Genomic DNA, 17,833 nt, shown 5'->3' on the forward strand with positions numbered 1-17,833 from the left:
GCTGGCGCTACTCGGCGGGGGCCCGTCCCTGGGGCGGAGGGAGCACATCCAGCTCCCCGCTCGGGAAACGCAGCCACGGGAACACAGAGCGGCAGCCCCTCCTCCCGGGGCGCTACCGCTGACAGGGGCGGTGGCGCGGGGTCGCCAGAGACAGCCCCCGGTTACATAACCAGCGCCTCCGGGGGCGGCTCCGCCGGTCCCGCCCCCGCCCCGCCGAGGACAACGCGAAGCGCCCCGGCCGCGCTCCCGCTGGCACCGGCCGGGCAGCGGCTCCGCGCCGGCCCCTCCGCCTCAGCGGGCACGCGCAGGACGCATGCGCGTCCCGGGCCCGCCGGCGCGCCGGGCATGCGCGGGGGCGGCGGCCGGGTAGCGTCCGAGGGCGGGCGGGCGGCGGGAGCCGGCGGAGCCCGCGGGGCACCGGCGGCCCCGAGCCCCGCAGCCCGGCGGGGGCTCCACCGGCGGGCGAGCGGCGCCGGGGGCCCCCGGGGCGGCAGCGCCCGAGCCGGGCTGTGCCCCAGTTTGTGTCCAATCAGAGAGTGCAGCGCCTGCACCGGGCGGGCGGCAATGCGTAAACAAGCCCCGGGAACTCCTCCGCCCCCCGCGCTCCCCTCCGCGCCGCTCCCCGCGCCGCCCCGCAGCCGCCCCCGCCCGCTGACAAGTCCGGCGAGGCGCGTTCCCGCCGCTCCGCCGCCCTCCCCTCCCCCGCCCGCCCGCCCGCCCAGCCGGCGCCGCCCGCGCTGCCACACGCACCCACTCCCGCACACGCCCGCGGGTGCCCGTGGCCTCTACAGGGGAAGGTAAGGGGGCCGCCGGGCAGGCGGCGGCGAGGTGCGGATGCGTGCGGGGGGGATCATGTGTCATAACAAGTTGTTGAACGTGACATTGCTCTTGAACTGCGGCGGACGCCGGGCCGCCGCCGAGTAACTTTCTCCTCCAATTCGGCGCTGAGGAGGGAGCCGGCGGCGGCCGGGCAGGGCGGCGGGGCTGGAGCCGGCGGGGCTGGGAGCGCTCGGCAGGGGCTGATGCCGCTCGCGGTGCTGGCGGCTTCCTGGGGAGACGGCGCGCGGCGCGGCGGGGGACGAGCGAGGGCTCCGCGTCTGGCGCCTGCTGCGGGAGCCGCTGCCGCCCCGGCGAGGATTTTTCTAGCAAGGCGCCGGGGCGGGCGGTGAGCGAGGAGCGGGTGCCGGTCCGAGCATCTCCTCTCGCGGGTAGCTATCCCCGCTGATGCTCCGTGGCGGTTTGGCTCGCTTCCGGCGTGATTAGCTCGGCTTATTATGTAAGATGTCACCGGAGGAGGAGAGGCACAAGCCGTCGGTGTGGCGGAGGGGGGAACGCACCGGTCCGCCGCGCCTTGCCCGCTCCAGGTACCGGAGCAGAGCGAGCAGCCCCAGCCCGAAGGGGACGGGAGCTCCCCTCCGCTCGCAGTCCGCCGCTGGAATACGGCTGCTCGCTTTACACGTGGGTTGGGTGTGTTCCCCAAACCTTGCCTTTGAGCAGAAACGTAACCTGTCCTGCTTCGTCTCCCATGTTTAATTGCCTCTATTCTCTCTCAAAGAAAAAAATAAACATGCGAGCATAAAAAAAGTTTAAGAACTTGATTTTTGCTTCCTTTATGTGCATATTTAGTAGATTAATATGATCTGGAGACGATTGAATGAATCATCAGTTCCCTGAAATAAAAGCAAGTGAATCATCTCGCATACACAACTGAGGGAGCATGGTTGGTACCGTAGATAGTGAAAGGTTGGTGTCAGTTTCTGACGCTCGATGGGATGTCAGAAGTACAGACAATGCTCAATAACCCAGCAGTTTCCTGCGGCTGGTTTGTGAACTGTGAAAGTTTTGCACCATTCAAGTGCAGTTTTTCTGGCTCAGTGGTTAAATGGTAACCTTTTTCTGTTAGCAACTTGTTATCCATCATTTTAGCCAATAGTTAAAAGGGGGGTGTAAATGGTAAGAAGTAAGTTACAAAGTGTATTAATTTAAAATAAAATTTAAACAATAATACCTAAAAGTAGCATCACACTATGTCTGTACCCTGAAGCCAGAGACAGATCCCAGATGCTTTTAATCTGGGTTTTGTTTTCCTTAGGTTTTTTTTTAAGCAAAAATAATCTCTGTTGAAGTAAAAAAACACATAAATATGTATTTTTAAAAGCTAAGCCAGTTGATTTAATAAACATGTTGGAGTTGTACCTAGATAGACTTCTGTTCCTGGTCCTCTTGCCTGTTGGTGTTTAAAATGGGATAGAGTCTGGATCCTATATATAGTTGTCCTTTCAACTGCAGCTTGCTTCCGAAGTGGATTTTTCATCCTCTAGTTTTGGGACACATTCTTCTCTTCTTGTACAGAGGCAGAACTATGAATTTTACAAGATTAATTTTTCTTTTTTACTCAGCATACCTGCCACTGTGAAGAAGCAAAGTCACTGTTTCTGGTGGGGAGGTAGTGCTTCACACATCCAACCACCTGGATTTACAGTATAACTGTGTGAAAGTCTTTGTATGTCCTGCTAGTGAACGATTCTGTTTCCTGTGGCATCAGGTGTCCCTTATCACACTGCCTGTGTTTTGTACCTCCTGCCATTCTCCACGTGGGAACAGAAAGGATTGCTCTGGTGTTTGTCACTGCTGGGGCAAAAGGACATGTTATCATTTTTGTTTGTCTAGAACTATGCACTGGCACCTCATAGTATTAATTAGAGGATTAGAGCAGTAAAGTGTGGGAAAATTGTATTACTTCAGGGTTCGTTGTGTGGATTTTAATATCTCCCTATCAGAAATTCCAAAGTGTTAACCAAGTTAAGACTGCACATGACAGTGAAAGCAGTGTAATAGCGAATCTCTTAGGTATGCTGGGTGGTCAAGTTAACAAACAGGAAAAATACTGCTTTAGTTGTGCATTTCATTCAATGATCGAATAGCATTCATCTTTATTTATTCAATTTTCCTTAAAAAGAAGATAAAAACATACAATGTGTGGGGCATTCTTTGTGCCCAGACCTCAGCTGAAAGCAGTAAAGGAGATAATACTGAAAGTGGACTTAACACTCTGCTCAGCTGGTTTTCCTTGCTCTATGGACACTCTAGGATTTAAAGTGGAAATGAAAAACTCTAGGTTTCACCTGTAAGCCTGCATAATATGCAAAATAAAGTGAGATAAAATGTATTGGTTTAAAGTTGCTCCTGTGCAACTCCATTTTTAGGACTGATAAGCAAGTTACTGTGGGATGCACAGAAGGGAAAAGTGGAGGGCAGTGCAGATAAAAGTGAAGTGTCTGAACTTTGTATCTTGATTTTTGCCAAGTTGGCGATACATAGGAATTGTTCTTATCATGACCTTTTGAAAGAGTGGTGCCAACAGCATCTTTATATGTTCTTCCTGCTATCTGAATTAGAACATCCCAGTGAGAAAAAAAAAAAAAAAAAAAAAAAAACAACCAAAATTATTAGTTCCTTTTTGCAGTTTTGGCTGTAAAGACCCTTTTTAAACAAGTACAATAGTCCCAGGCAAAGTTTTGATCATTTTCCGTAGAAGGACATACTGCTGGTGTTGAAAAGGGGAATCCTTTCTTCAACTATTGAACACTTTGCACCAAGTACGCCTTAGCTTGGGGTTGTTTAACAAATCCTCAGTTAGAAAACATTTGTTGCAGTTGTCTGGGAAAAAGTTTTATTTCTATTATTAGACTAAATATTTGAAAGATGAAGAAAACGAAGTTGATTCTGTATCAGTGTTGTAGCTATCTCTTTTGAGTGATGGTGGGTAGTGCATTTCTTACAATGAAGCATATTTTCCTGATTATTGTGGTTTTATCTTTAAACTTTTCCAATAGATGTAGTGCCATGAAAAGTAACAGCTTGACAGTCTCAAAGCCTGAAGCCTGTAATAAGCAGGGCAGGTGTAGCACTGGCAGCCAGCTCCATCAGGCTGTGACAAATCAGTGTCTGTGTCAATGTGTGTCCATGGGAAATAGAAGTGTTGCTGTCCTTATCAGGATTCCTGCTTATAAACCAGAAATTGCTCATTGTCAAGTGTGGGCCACTTCTGGAATGAAAGTGTTACTTGAGCACTATGCTCTCAATAGCTGTCACTATTAGTTCTTACTTGTGAAACAAGTAATTTTGACTGCTTACCTAAAACTGAAACCATTTATTCAATTATTAATAGTGAAATTCATGCATATGTCAGTAGCTTTCCTAACAGCTAACCAAACTCTTGATTTACTGCTGTGCATTGGTCAATTTTTTCCTGTAATAGACTAATTTTGTTTGCCATTGGTTTATGTATGTTTTGAGATTTGAAAGGAATTAAGAAAGTAGCCTGCTGATTTGCCATAATATTCCTGTTTTCATGAAAGATCTCACCAGGAAAAGACAAATAAACTTACTTTCTCAGAAGAGGTCAAAGATGAGAATAACAGTTACTGGGAGGATCTTCACTTCCTTGAGATGCTGTTGTGTCAGTGACTGGTGCATCACAGAGAACTTCAAGTTGCTGCAGTCTGTAGTGGTTCAAGATTTGCCTTCCCACACCGAGTCTTCACTGGCACTTGAGTCGGTGCTCATTGTTTTAGAGAGGCACATGTGGAGATGGAGCAGAGTGCTGGACAACAGGTATCCACCCTGCAAACAGGGGATGCCTTTCCTGGCTCCTTTGCTCAGCTTCAGCGTAGGTTCTTCCACAAGAAGAAGAATGTTTTTATGTTCCACAGCAATTCTTATCAGAAAGAACCTTTCCCACACACAGCATACCAGTGGAGATGTAGCAAGAATAGCAGTGAGACCTAAATGGTGAGCAGTGATATTTTCCTGATTCATGGCTGTGATTCTCATTACATGCATGATATTGATGGCAGTGTTACAGAATTACTGTCTGTCAGCTGAAGCTGTGAGTACAATCTGATAGCAGCAGGGAGAGCCCCAGTTTGTAATTGTGTAAAATCGCTCACATCTGATTTGTTATTCCCATCTTTCAAACTCCACCCTACACACTTGTTTTGCTCACCTGTTGTTGCAGCTTAGTTTTTGAAATACAAGCTCTTGGGGAACCCCTTGTAATTCAGTCTGACTTTTTGCATTGTGTTACATCTATTAAAGTCTTTGTGTACAAACAAAATACCCCTAAGTAAGGGAATCCACATTTTAAGTATTCTCTAGATAGATTTCAGTGCTGGTTACCACTAATCAGATCAGACAGAGTGAGAAATTCTCTCTGCCACAAAAAAAAGTAGTAGATCTTGAGATAAAAGTCTTGAATGATTCTTAGAGAAGTGTCACCACTGATTAAAGCAAATGTAATTATATTTATTTCCTTCCTTAAGAAGAAGAATGGAATATGTAAGAAACCAGACTCTTGATTAATTTCGTAGTGAAAACACAGTTCTTTCAGATGAAAGATCATCTCTTAAATAGCCAATATGTGTATTGAATGAAGTTAATGATGTTTCTTTCTTTCATAGTTTTATAAAATTGTTGTTTACTTTTTTTAAGAATCATCAGTACTAGCGGCAGAGACAAAAGATCCTTTATATGATATAAATGATATTTTGAGTAAGTATTCTTGATTGATTCTGGCTGTAGAATTTCCCTGCATACAAAGTGATTTTTAAGAGCTGCTTAATCAAACCAATATTTTTCAGCTTTCCATCTTAACTCCTTTGATATATCATAGATAAAGTAAATTTTAATGCTTTCATCCCAAATACATATTTACTAAAAGTACAAGTGGGGGTTTTTTTTTGTGTGGATAGTGATCAGAGAATGCAAATAGATTTACTTGTAATTATGTACTCAGTGACAGTTGGTGCCTTACACAGGCTAGTGTTTAAAATCTACTATTGATGTGTAACTCTTATGTATTTATTGCTGAAAACTTAAAATGGAAATTTACATGGGATTAATCTCCAATTCAAAATTGCCATTAATTGCAGAGAAGCTCTTTCAGTTTATTTATTGTGAAGCTGGGTGAAACCAGTTAGACTTGTAACAGAGGAGCTTTACTTCAACATCTGGCTTCTCCAGGTGTAGAAGCTTTAGGTACATCCACTAGTACAATAGGGAAAAGCACAAAAACTGTTGGGCATACAAACTCTTCTTTAGGTTTTGAGCAAAAGCAGCAAGCAATGAACCAGGGCTGCAGTTCCAGAAGACATCTATAGCCACTGCTCAGAACAAGGGAAGTGCTGCTGCTATGGCTTATGCTCTCTGAGCCCTGGCATTCATTAAACCCCCAAATTAGACTTAACTAAACCACCAAGAAACTAGGGAGAAGTTTTCTGCTGCTTTAGAATATTAAATGGACTTAGAGATGGATCAACAAGCTCCAGAGTGGTGCTTCCCTTCTTTCTGGTACAGCTGGTTAGTTAGATCAGCTCTGCTGTTCATCTAACCATAGGTTTAGGCCAAATTTGGAACAGTTGCTGTAAGTTTGTTTCAGTTATGGTAATGAAATAGCTCATTGGATGAAAAGTGTGGTTATCACCTATATAAAAATGGAGACATTAGTATGGTTAGAAATTCTGAGGTAGTGCTCTGTCCTGGGCAGAAAGAAAACGGATCATTCCTACCCAGAACACTGAAGCCTTAGCTGGAGTGTCACCACTCACTAAAGACAGTATCTCCAGTTAAGTCTTTTTTTTGATATCCAGAAGATCTGTGAACCCTCATTTCCACATTTGACTTGGTGACCAGGACTAAGAAGTGGGGGTTTCATTCTGGCCCTGGAAGTCTTTGCTAATATGTGTGTAACATTGAGAGAGTAGCATAAATAGAACAGCATACATGAAGAAAACAGTTCTCTAATATTTACTGAGGGTGATCTCTTGTCTTCCTTTCTTGGATGCTTGCTAGGCTGCTGCACTGGCAGTGTGTTTGGGTCACATGGACAAGAGCTGCTGGAGCAAGTTTGGTGTTCTGTGGTTCTGGACTATGAGATACAAACTCTGCATCTGACTTCTTTCTTGGTAGAGGAGAACCCTCCCAACTCCTCCCATCCAGCTGTTTTACACCTAGATTTCTCAAGCGTGTCTGATAAATAAAGAACATTTGCAAACATCTGCCAAACATTGGACTTTTGGATTTATAGCTTCCATCTATTGGAGTGGGTGGGTAATATGAAAGAACACTAACAGGTAATATACTGATTGAAATTTCTTACAAGGGATGGTAGCTACTTACCATGTAATTTTTACTGGATGTTTTCAATGGAAGTGTCTCGACTCTCATGAATCAAAGGAGGAATCCATAAAAATACAAATAGTTTGACACATTATCTTTAGTTGATGGAAACTGCTGTAACTCTAGCTTCAGTTTATCCACTTGACTTTATGCCAGTACTGAATATGCCTGTAGACAAAGTAACCACAAGTACTGCTTGTGCTTACTTTAGTTAAGTTACCATAGACCTTGCCTCAAATTGCTTATAAATTTGTCAGTTATTAAATAATTCCAAGAACAAGATTAGGGAGTAGTTGTCATTTTGCCGAGTGTAAAAACGGTTTTGGTAACCTTTTCATTAAGCCAGGACCTCAAATTTTATTTCATTATTGCCCTTGTATTATAAATGTATTTTTTCCTCTTCTTGTGAAAATAGAAGTGTTTGATCTAAGTATAAGCCTTTGAAAAAAATAATCTATGTTTATAAAAGTTCTTAGGTGAGGTTGGTGGGAGTTTGCCCATGACATTTTCCAAAGACAGTATCTGCAGCCAAGTCCTTGAGTAGAACTTTCCTGTTCTTTGTTCCTCCTTGAACAGCAGAGAGAACAAGCAAAGAACCTCTCTTCACTTCAGTGCTTTCTGGCTTGCTATTGATTCTGTTTATTCACAAAGGTGAAGTCTGTTTGACAGGTGCAGAAGTCAAACTGCTGGCAGCTTAGACTGCATGGAGCCATAGTAACTCAGCAGGAGAATTCCTGTATTTTAGGAATGATTAAGTATGAAAATTAAACTGTTCTAATATAGCTGAAGGGCCAAAATATTAGGACATTTCTTATTTTAGTTTGTTGGTGTGATTGTAATTTATCCATTGTAGTGCTTCTCACTTCTGTTCTTAAAAGGCTTTCTCCCCAGCATCCCCTTATCACCTGCAGGCAAATGTAGAATGGGCGCAAGAGGAATGTTGCAGGACGACACAGGATAGTCAGCTCAGGGAAGCGAATACTGCCTTGGAGGACTAGTATCTGCCTGTCTTGGGTACTAAATTACTATTTTTTGCCAGGTAGGTAATATAGGTCAGGGGTTCACAGATGGCTTTTCATTTTTAACAGATGTGAGACACATGCAGCCAAATTTGCCCTTGTTTTGACATCACCAGTGCAATCAAAATGGTGTGAAACAGAGCTATTTACTCAGTCCTGAGTGTCCTGATAAGTTGAACCTTTAAACATCAGGTGTATGGAAATAAAGAGTACTTGAAACAGTTTGGACTTAGACTTCTCTGTCTCCCTTTTCTGTATCTGTAAATTATGGCTTACAGAGTTGTCTTGTTGAATAGATTGTGGAGAATATTCTTTTATTGCTATTTGGGGAGCACTACTGAAATACTGGAGGAATGAGTGAGTACAACTGTGTGTGATCTCAATCACCTAGGAGTACAATGCTAAAAAAGGGTGTAACTGTCTCTTATGCCATTTTTTTTTTTGGTAGTAAATATAATATTAGAACCAATGCTGCAGTTCACATATGTGCAAAGGTGCAGATTTTTTTCTCTGCAATTCTTTTGAAGTCTGTAATTTTTACTGAAGTTATAATGATCTTAGCAGGGCCCATTTAGGTACGGAATTCTGTTGAGTTTGGCCTCATGGATATATATATGAGATTGGATTTGTCTAAAGGTTGAGTATTTAAACAAAGTAATATAATGGACAAATTGAGATCAAGGAGAGACATTAGTCGTTCAGATATATTTTTCCATAACATGCTTGGGTGTGCTGCTTGGAAGTACAAAGGTGCTATTTTATTTCTTAAAGGAATTATTCATTGAGGTGCATCTGTGTAATTTTTAAACGTATGTAAGCTCCTGCTGCCCAAGCTTGAAGAAACTGAGAAGGTATCTGCTTATGTTTAGTGCAATATAAAGACAGAATGTATTAGCTGTGGCTCAGTGCCATGGTAACACCATTAGGTTTTACCCTGAGCAGAACCTGACTAGAATCTGGTTTCTAGACAGCTTCCAACACAGACATCTTGCTACTAGTAGAACCATCTTGCAACTTTTCTTGTCTTTAAAACAAAGAAGATTCATCAAAGATACTTTATTAAAGAAAGTGGTTTTTTAGGAAGCTGTGGTAGTGATCCTGTGGATAAGTTCTGAATGGAATTTGCATGAAGAAAGGCAGAGTTTAGGGAAGAACTAGTGTAAGTTTAGGACAATAGAAAGAAGCCCACAATACTTGAACCTGGGCAATGCAGAGCCTTCTCTTATGCATCAGTGGGTGTGATGTTATTGATTGTGCTTATTGGAGTAGGTGAAATTTATATTGTTCACAGCAATAAACCCTCACATTCCTCGAAAGTTGCAACTGACACTTAAGTGTTGATTCCTGTACTATAAGAAAAGCATAAACATTGCTGAGCATCCTGCTTTGAGTGAAGCCTCAGAAGTTTTTTTTGCAGGAGCTCTTTGTAGGTTAGAGTAGATCTGACAGCTCAGTGTGGTGTTGCTGTAAGAGTGGTAGAACATTGGCATTAATGATTGTGATCATTCATTCAGATACTGGACAGTGGTGTTGCATAAAGTGTTACTTTGCATCTCACAAGATAATTGAACTGCTAAACTACAATTTGCATCTCACAAGATAATTAAACTGCTAAACTAAATCACAAACTGCTAAACTACAATGACTGCTAAACTACAAAAACCACCTTTTTTTCTAAGTATTTTGTGGGCTGCACAGGTTTTAAATAGTGATGAGAAAAACTGATGTTCCATTGTTGTTCATTTTATCATGGTACCATGAGCAACGAACCCTTGGAAGTCACCAGCTCTGCAAGCCTCAGTCTCTGGCCCTACACCAAATACAAGGAAAGCAGTGATTCCATTTAAGTTAAACAGGGCATGGAAATCCAACTGCTGACTGTGCAGTTGCTGCTCTTGTCCTATGTACCAAAATTAATCAGTGTAACATGACCAGGAACTCCAGAACTTTTTTGAGTGATACTAACACAGGAAAAAACCTTTTAAAATAATCTCTTTCACAACTTGTGCTTTTATTTGCTCAGAACATGCATAGGTGCAGGAGGAGATGTTTAGGCTGTATTCCCTCTCTAGAGGAAAGGCAGGAGATCAGTACCTTCATAGTTAGCATGTCCCTGCAGGAGTGGACTGCATTGCAATTACTTGCACCAGACATTACTGGACTTATTAAGCGTCTTCTTCAGAGTTGTATTCCTGTAAGCAAACAGGTGCTAAACACTTTCATTTGAGGGGAGGAAAGGGGAGTGGGGGCTGGAGTTGCTGTCTCTGTAAGCATATGCATACATTATTTGTTTTTTGGGTCTCATGCCTGTGCTTTTCTCTGCAACACTTCTGAGTTAGCAAGGCTTCCTGTTCAGAGGTGTGTTTTTTCATTGTCTTTTTTTCTTTTCTTTGCATGTTACTTCTTGTTTCACAAACACAAGGAAGAAGTAGAAGATAAATTTTGGAATAAGAAGAAACCAGTGTATGCTGAAAAGAAATCACAGAAGGATTGTTGAGAAGAATCTAGAGTTCAAGTTCTGGTATGAAATTCTAAATATTTTCCTTGGAATTCAGGTCACTGTCTGCTCTGCAAGACAAACCTAGCTTAGCATAGATTATAGCATGTAAAATAGTTCATTGAGCTAGCAAAGATCACTTTTTAATAGAAAAGCTATGGATAAGTGTGTTCTGACTAGCATAGCTCCTACTCTGTTGTACATGGTATCTACTAAGATATGTTTCATCCTTTAACCAAATGAAGTATCTTATATGTAAGAAAACTTTTTTTATATGGAAACTAGCCAAAAAGTCAGGTCAACTTTCTAGTGCTAGATTTTTTGCCACTATTGAAAATGTTTTGAGTATGATTTTTTTTCTTCCTTAAGATGTAGAAAGGAAAACCATTTTTAAATACTACTTGAGATGCATTCTTCAGTCTCCACAATATAAAACAAAAGACAGTTCATTTTTTAAAACTGAAAATGTTGAAATATTGCACACATTTAAAGAAAGCTGTATCATTATTCACCTAGAAAATACCTTGGTCTATTTCTGCCTCTGTTTTCACTGAAGGCACTAGCAAGCATTCCCGCTAATTTAAGGGCCCACAATTTTAATCTGTTATATTAATTGCAGAAGTGCTAAATTTTAATCTGTGAATTTGCACAAAGCAAGAAAAAGGGTTTTTCATTTAAAATCAGATGGTTAAAACACAATACATTTTATTAAATTTAGAAAACCTTAATTGCTCTTTTTTTTCACCTTCACTAAAATGACATAATTTTTTTACTTTTAATTACTTCCAGAATTGTGCTGTGTAAAGACTCATCAGACTAAAAGTTTACTGAGTGGAATCAGTCACCTAATCCCAGAGAAATGGCTTGATTATTTTTAATCTTATGTAGATGAGCTTTCTGGTACAATTTCAAAGCCTTTGAAATTGCAAGACAGAAGACTGGAAGGTGTCTGTGTATGTTTTCCAGGCCTATGTCCTAGGTGTACTTTCATAAAAACACCTGTTCAGTGTCCAATGCACTGCAATTCAAGCCATGATCTCACTGTTTCTAAGTGCCAACTTCAGCTGGTGTAAAGTGCTACTACCAGAAGTTTGTTAGTTCTGTTTTCAGTGCAGCCAGAAAATGAACAGGGAGCAGGGAGAGGAGAAACTCATGAGAAAATTAGTTTATGAACATGACACAGACCCTTGAGTAATAAGCAGTGCTTCGGTAAAAATGAAATGGAAACATAATGTGGCACTTTTCTTACAATAATATAATCATGATTTCTCTACAACAGACATTTGATTCAAATGTTAGAGTCAGCTTAATTATGAATCAAAAAAGCATCATAAAGGAGGTGGAAGCAAAACAATGAAAATGGGGAAGGCTAAGCTTTCATGTCCTTCCACACTTAAAACTGCAGAAATAAGTCTGCAGTGTTCGGTTGTTCATGAGGGAAACAGCAGAAAATATCACAAGGGAGTAATTCTAAAATTGATATATTCCATGTAAATGTAATTAAGCTCCCTGACATCAGATGAGTTCAATTAGAAGTCTGATACACTTCCATGTGCATATTCCAGAGCTAAGATCTAAGATAATAAAATAGAAGAATACGAAAGATAGCAAAAGAGAAATCACTGTGTAGAAACTATTTGTAGGTTCTGTTTACAGAGTGCCTCATTCTTCCCTCACAAAGCACAGACTTCTAAAGGCGTTTTGAAGGGTCATGGTATAATCAACTGCCTGTGTCAAGGAGACACAAAAGAATGAAGGTAGTCTTAGATGAATGGGCAAGGAGAAAATCAAACAGCTGTTGAATTAAATTGATTCAGTGGTTTTTAATGCTGTGATCGTCACTCATTCTGAACTTGATTCTGGCAATTGCACATCAAGAAGGATGCAGAAATCTTGAAAGTTCTATATAGAAAACCCAAAAGAAAGATAGAGTTCTTGGCACACATGATTTTTCATGGATGGCTGGGGGCACAGCTTAGTTAAAGTAAAGCTAAATCAAGACAGACAGTAATCAAGCCATCTCTTGATATTATCTTTCATTAACTAAATGGAAAAATTTGAGATAAAGTAAGTAGTATTCAAAACCAGATTATTCAGTCTAGTTGATTAAAAGAAAGTAAAATTGCTGTATATTAGCAAATTATATAATAAAAACCAGAGTAATTCAGACTACTGTTAAGTATTTTTAATTTTTTTTAACATTTGAAACTAGTGATGATTTTTGTAGATCACTCTTTACAATAGAAAATTAAGAAGGATGCTTTAATCAAAATAATCTGTTGAACTACAGGAGAAAATATTTTTAGTGCAACTCAGATTAGATGATTGGCCTTTTTTTACTTGATATGTATTACAGTAAAGGTTCTGCAGTCTTTGCTGTAACTTTTGGAAGTTTAATTGCACGCAGTCCTGGCAGAGAGTTCTTTGCACAATTACCTGAAATTCTCCAGAATTCAGATTGCTATTTCAGATAAAGCAGAACAGAGTCATCTGTAACAAAAAGACAGCAGGGTTACATTAATCAGGTGAGACATTTTCAAAGCACAACACATCTAGTGTGGTTTGTCAGCACTTTATAGAGGCATGATAGGGTCCCTTGTAAAATACCTGACTGCTTAAGTTTTAAATGGTCTTCTATGTTCTTTTTTGATGAGTAGTATTCAAAAAGTATGTGGAAAGTAAAGCAACAGCTGCTCTGCAAAAGATAGCCCTGGGATACAAGGGAGAGCTGTGTACTGTATTTGCATAACATGCTGGTCTCAAAGTAGGTTAGACATCTGCTTAGCCATGAAGTTTTCTGTAAAAATACTGTTCCTTGTTTGTTCTGTATTAAACCCTTCTCCATTTATATTTTTATGTTATTTAAAAATAAACCTAGAAAAGATGTGTTGTTTTAACCATTAATAAAAACAAACCAGCTAAGGTGCAGAATGGTCCAAGATCAGCATTCCAAAATTCTTTCAGAAAGAAGAAAATCAGACTCGATTGAATGGCTCATATTTATTTTTTAAATAAGGTTAGAGGAAATAAATATTGTGTGGAATTGTATGCCCAGCTTCCCTAAAGTAACACAGGGGTGTATGTTGTGTAAATAAAACTAGCATATGCTTAGGAGCCATAAGAAGTCAGGACTCCTATCTTTAAGGCTCCTGCTCTTCGTTTTGGCAATTTTTTTCAGACCACTGACACAAAATAAATGTTTTGTTATGATCAATAAATATCCCTGTTACTAACCACATTCTTTAAGCCATCTTTTTACAATATTTCAGTGGTATGCAAGACAGAGCTTTACTTCAGATGTGCAGTAATCTTTAAGCCCCTTTAGGAGATTCTCTGTGTGCTCCAAGAAGTAGATTAAACTAGTTCTTCTCTATTCATAATATTTTTCATATGTGACAGTAAGGCAGTGTTTATTTTAAGAGTCAAAAGCCACAGGTCCAAATCCCCTTAAAGTCAGTAGGGAAAATGGCATGCAATGACTTCTGACTTATACTCTACATTGGATTTCTATTTTACCCATAAAATTTATGTATGAAAATTTAATGCAAAGTGGTTTTTATTTTTGATGTAGTACAGCATTTTAGTGCTCAGTGAGAGGACATTAAGAATATTCAGTAATACAAATGGTACCTTTCTATGAATTGCAGCAAAAGCAACAAGTATTTAGTGGGATGACACCCAAGAATACTATAACTTTTATCTAGTATATTCTCAGTCTTAAAAATATTTAATAACTTGATATCAATATCTGTCTGAGATTATGCCATAAATCTGTATGGCTTCTTGTAAAGCATTTATTACCACAGACATGAAACATCTTCCTGCAATGTAAACAATGTCCCTAACATCTGTCACAATCTTTTCACACCTCTTCCCTGGGTGAGAAACATGTGCAGTTCATGGCTATGTTTTGGTAGAATTTTTGTGTTTAGTTTGGGGCAAGTCCACTGACAGCATTTATGTTGATAACTCATAATCAATGTATAGCATTACACAAAATTATTCTCATTATGCTAATTGACCTATAGGTAAACTAGAAACTGAGCTGGATGCTGCCTAGGTAAGGACTTCATCTGGCACCCAGCCCACTCCTGCATTCTTTGCATCCCTCAGTGATGTTGGTCATGTCATACCATGCCCATCTGCATCTGGCCATGGAGAAATGGGACAGCCCGTATCTTCTTGTAACACAAATACAGGCTTAGTCACAAGTGTGCATAAACACCCAGTTCCTACTCATACATCACTGGGCAGCACAACAGAAAGCTGGGAAATCATTCCTTTTGTTTATTATGTTGTTTTTGTGGATTAAGCTCAGTGGGCAGCTAAGCACCACAAATTGCTCACTCATTCACCCCAAGCCCCTGTGAGATGAGGGAAGAGAAAAACTAAGAAAAGTCTGGGATTGAGGTAAAAAAAAAGTTTTAAAGTTTATGAAGTGAAGGATAGATGAAAGATGAGAGGAAGGAAAGAAAGCAAGTGGGGCAAAAAGTTACTGTCCACATTCTGCAAGAGGACTGATGAACATTCAGTTCCAAGGAAATGACAGCTAACATCCCTAAGGCCCCTGTTATTCCTTATCATGACTGAATGTGGTGTTACATAGCATGAAATATCTCCTTGCTTAGTTCAGATCATCTGGTTGTATCCTCTACCAGTGTATTGCACCTTCACTGTGGCAGGAGTGAGAAAGAGAGAAGGGCTGTGTGCTGGCCAGGCACTGCTCAGGAATAGGCAGAACCTTAGTGTGCTGTCAGCTCTGTTTTGGGCAGGTAACTAAAAGACCATATGAGCTGCTGGGAAGAAAGTTAATTCTGTCCTAGCCAGGCCCAGTACAGTTATTTAGCAGGAGGACTTAGGAAGCCTTTGAGACTTAAGCTATAAAAAGCCATAGAGAATGTCTGAATAACAAAACATTTTTCAGGAAGGAGGAACACAGTATTTTATAGATAACCTTAGTGCTTTTGAACACATTTCATAGGTCACATGGTGCAGGAGATGAATATTTCTAACTCAGACTGAGAAGGAAATCTGCACATAAAAGATATTCAAGGTACGTATTTGTGTGTCCCATTGAAGTTACTCAAGAATTGAAAAATAAGAATTTATGTTTGTCTTGGACAAAAGTTGTATTAAGGTCAGTAGGTACTCTGTTTCATTCCTCTCACTGCAGAAAACAGACTACTTATACAGTTGTGTGCATTACATAATCCTCAGCTTTCTCTACTAGAGTATCAATTTTCTTGTGCAGGAGACTTTTGGATGTTTTGACTGAATATCTTATGTTTGTGCCTACTCCTGTCTAACACAATGCATTCCTTTTTTAGAGAAATGAGATATGAAAGATCATATTGGGCATTAGTCTGGTGGAACTGAATTTTTTGCTGGAATCTACCGAGTTTTGCAGGTTTACTCTGAGTGCTGTTTTGGGAATAGAGAGAAAAAAAGGTGCTGTTATTTTTGTTGACACAGAGTCCATAGGGATGTAAGCAGTCTAGTGTGCCTCATGTGAGTAGTTTTCTTTACATAACAATGTTTGAATATTGTGTGAAAACTTTATTCTTTATTCTTTCTTGACCTCTGCTCACGTGCTAGTGAAGTGAGTCCCTGACTCCATTGTGAAGTAGAGAGTTTGCTTGAGAGCTTATGAAGTATTGGAAGTACTTTAGACAGAATAGAAGATACTTAGTGTCTAACCATCCGGATTTGGGAGGTCTGAGGAAGGGACTAGAAAAAGAACACAAATTTGGCAGTCTCAAATCAGCAATTTCTGCTTGTGCAGTGATCACAACCTAAGCAAACATAACAAAATACCCTTGGGATTATAATGGCATGATTTTGGTTTTAGGACTGAGAAGTGCAGTAGAGCAGTGGACCAGAGGACCACTTTGATTCTGAATAGTCCATGGGCTTCCAGCACACTTGTGTTAGATAATGCACTGGAATTTTCTCACATAAGAATGACAGGAATTAGGAGTGACACTTTGTTCTCCCAGTTATCAATGCACTGAGGGCACTGGTGGTATCCTTTATTTGATGTCTTCAGCCCTGGTTATTGGGAGACTGTGGTACTTGTGCGTGTGTGGAATGAGAGTAGTTTACAAGCACACTTCTAACCACACTGCAAACAGTGCAATGATGGACATATTGTATTTAAACTTCACTGTAGAGTGAATCTGTAACAGTGAATCTGTAAAGGTAACAGAAATTCTTCTATTTCCAACCAAAAATACTTTCAGTTAATTACAAACATAAAACAGTATTTCTGTTTCAGTGATTATTAATATTAACTGCTGCTTTGTAAATGAGCATAACTGTGCATTTCTATTTCCTTTTTAGTAAGTCATGTATAGCTGTAAAACACTATATCAGCTCTAGATGTATATTAACAATCAATCTCTTCATCACAGCAGAGGTAAAAGTACTTTTAAATAAATCATAGAGACATAAAAATAACTTGTTTCAGGAAGTCATGATGGTATTGTGTGGGATTAGGCTGTGTAAACAGCAATATTCATGTTCATGAGATGTTTCTTAATATGAAAAAGATGAGTTGATGGGTCTGAATCTTAACCATCTTAAGTGATCATTTGCTCTTGCTTAAAACCAAATTCAAAAATGCAATTAAAACAAAAAGTTCTGTTTCAGTCGCAAACGTTTAAAATTTTGTATCTATAAATACACAGACACACACTATATAAAGGCATGAGATTCTGAAGAATCCAGCTTTTTATCTTCAAATATTGCATCTTGGAAAATGTTTTTCTTGCCTCCATATGCTGAGAATTTGAGACTTAATTTTTTACCAATCCTGTTCTAAAACTATCTGCCAATATCTTGACTATTTTCAGGAGCTGATATCAAAAGAAGTATGAGCCAAAATGTAGGCTAAATGTTCAGTATGGCTATTTTTTTAAAATAAAATATATCACCTCAGAGATTAGCTGTCTGGTTTAAATGCATGTCAAATTAACATTCAGATGAAGACTAATGTTGTGATTAACACATTGTATTGGAATTTGAGAGTTGGAGGTTTAATTCCTAGGCAGTCATGTCTTCCTGTGTTGCTGACATCAAAAATTATTAGGAAACAGCTAGAAATATTTTAGTCTTTATGTAAAACAGGCTCAGTAATGCA

The 17,833-nt window shown here is 40.1% G+C and overlaps 1 protein-coding gene across 3 annotated transcripts in view; it reads left to right on the forward strand.

Moving 5' to 3' along the window:
- Window positions 1-721: 721 nt before the first annotated feature.
- PCGF5 (polycomb group ring finger 5) overlaps window positions 722-17,833 on the forward strand; it is a 65,811-nt gene continuing 48,699 nt past the window's right edge. For 2 of the 3 annotated variants that reach the window (XM_058028808.1, XM_058028811.1), the window contains exons 1-3: window positions 722-797; window positions 10,621-10,719; window positions 15,677-15,748. The gene's annotated coding sequence lies outside the window, so the exon portion shown is untranslated. The remainder of the gene's footprint in view (window positions 798-10,620; window positions 10,720-15,676; window positions 15,749-17,833) is intronic. The other variant, XM_058028809.1, reaches the window with a different exon arrangement.

Source organism: Melospiza georgiana, chromosome 8, assembly GCF_028018845.1.
Source record: "Melospiza georgiana isolate bMelGeo1 chromosome 8, bMelGeo1.pri, whole genome shotgun sequence".
NCBI classification, from domain to species: domain Eukaryota; kingdom Metazoa; phylum Chordata; class Aves; order Passeriformes; family Passerellidae; genus Melospiza; species Melospiza georgiana.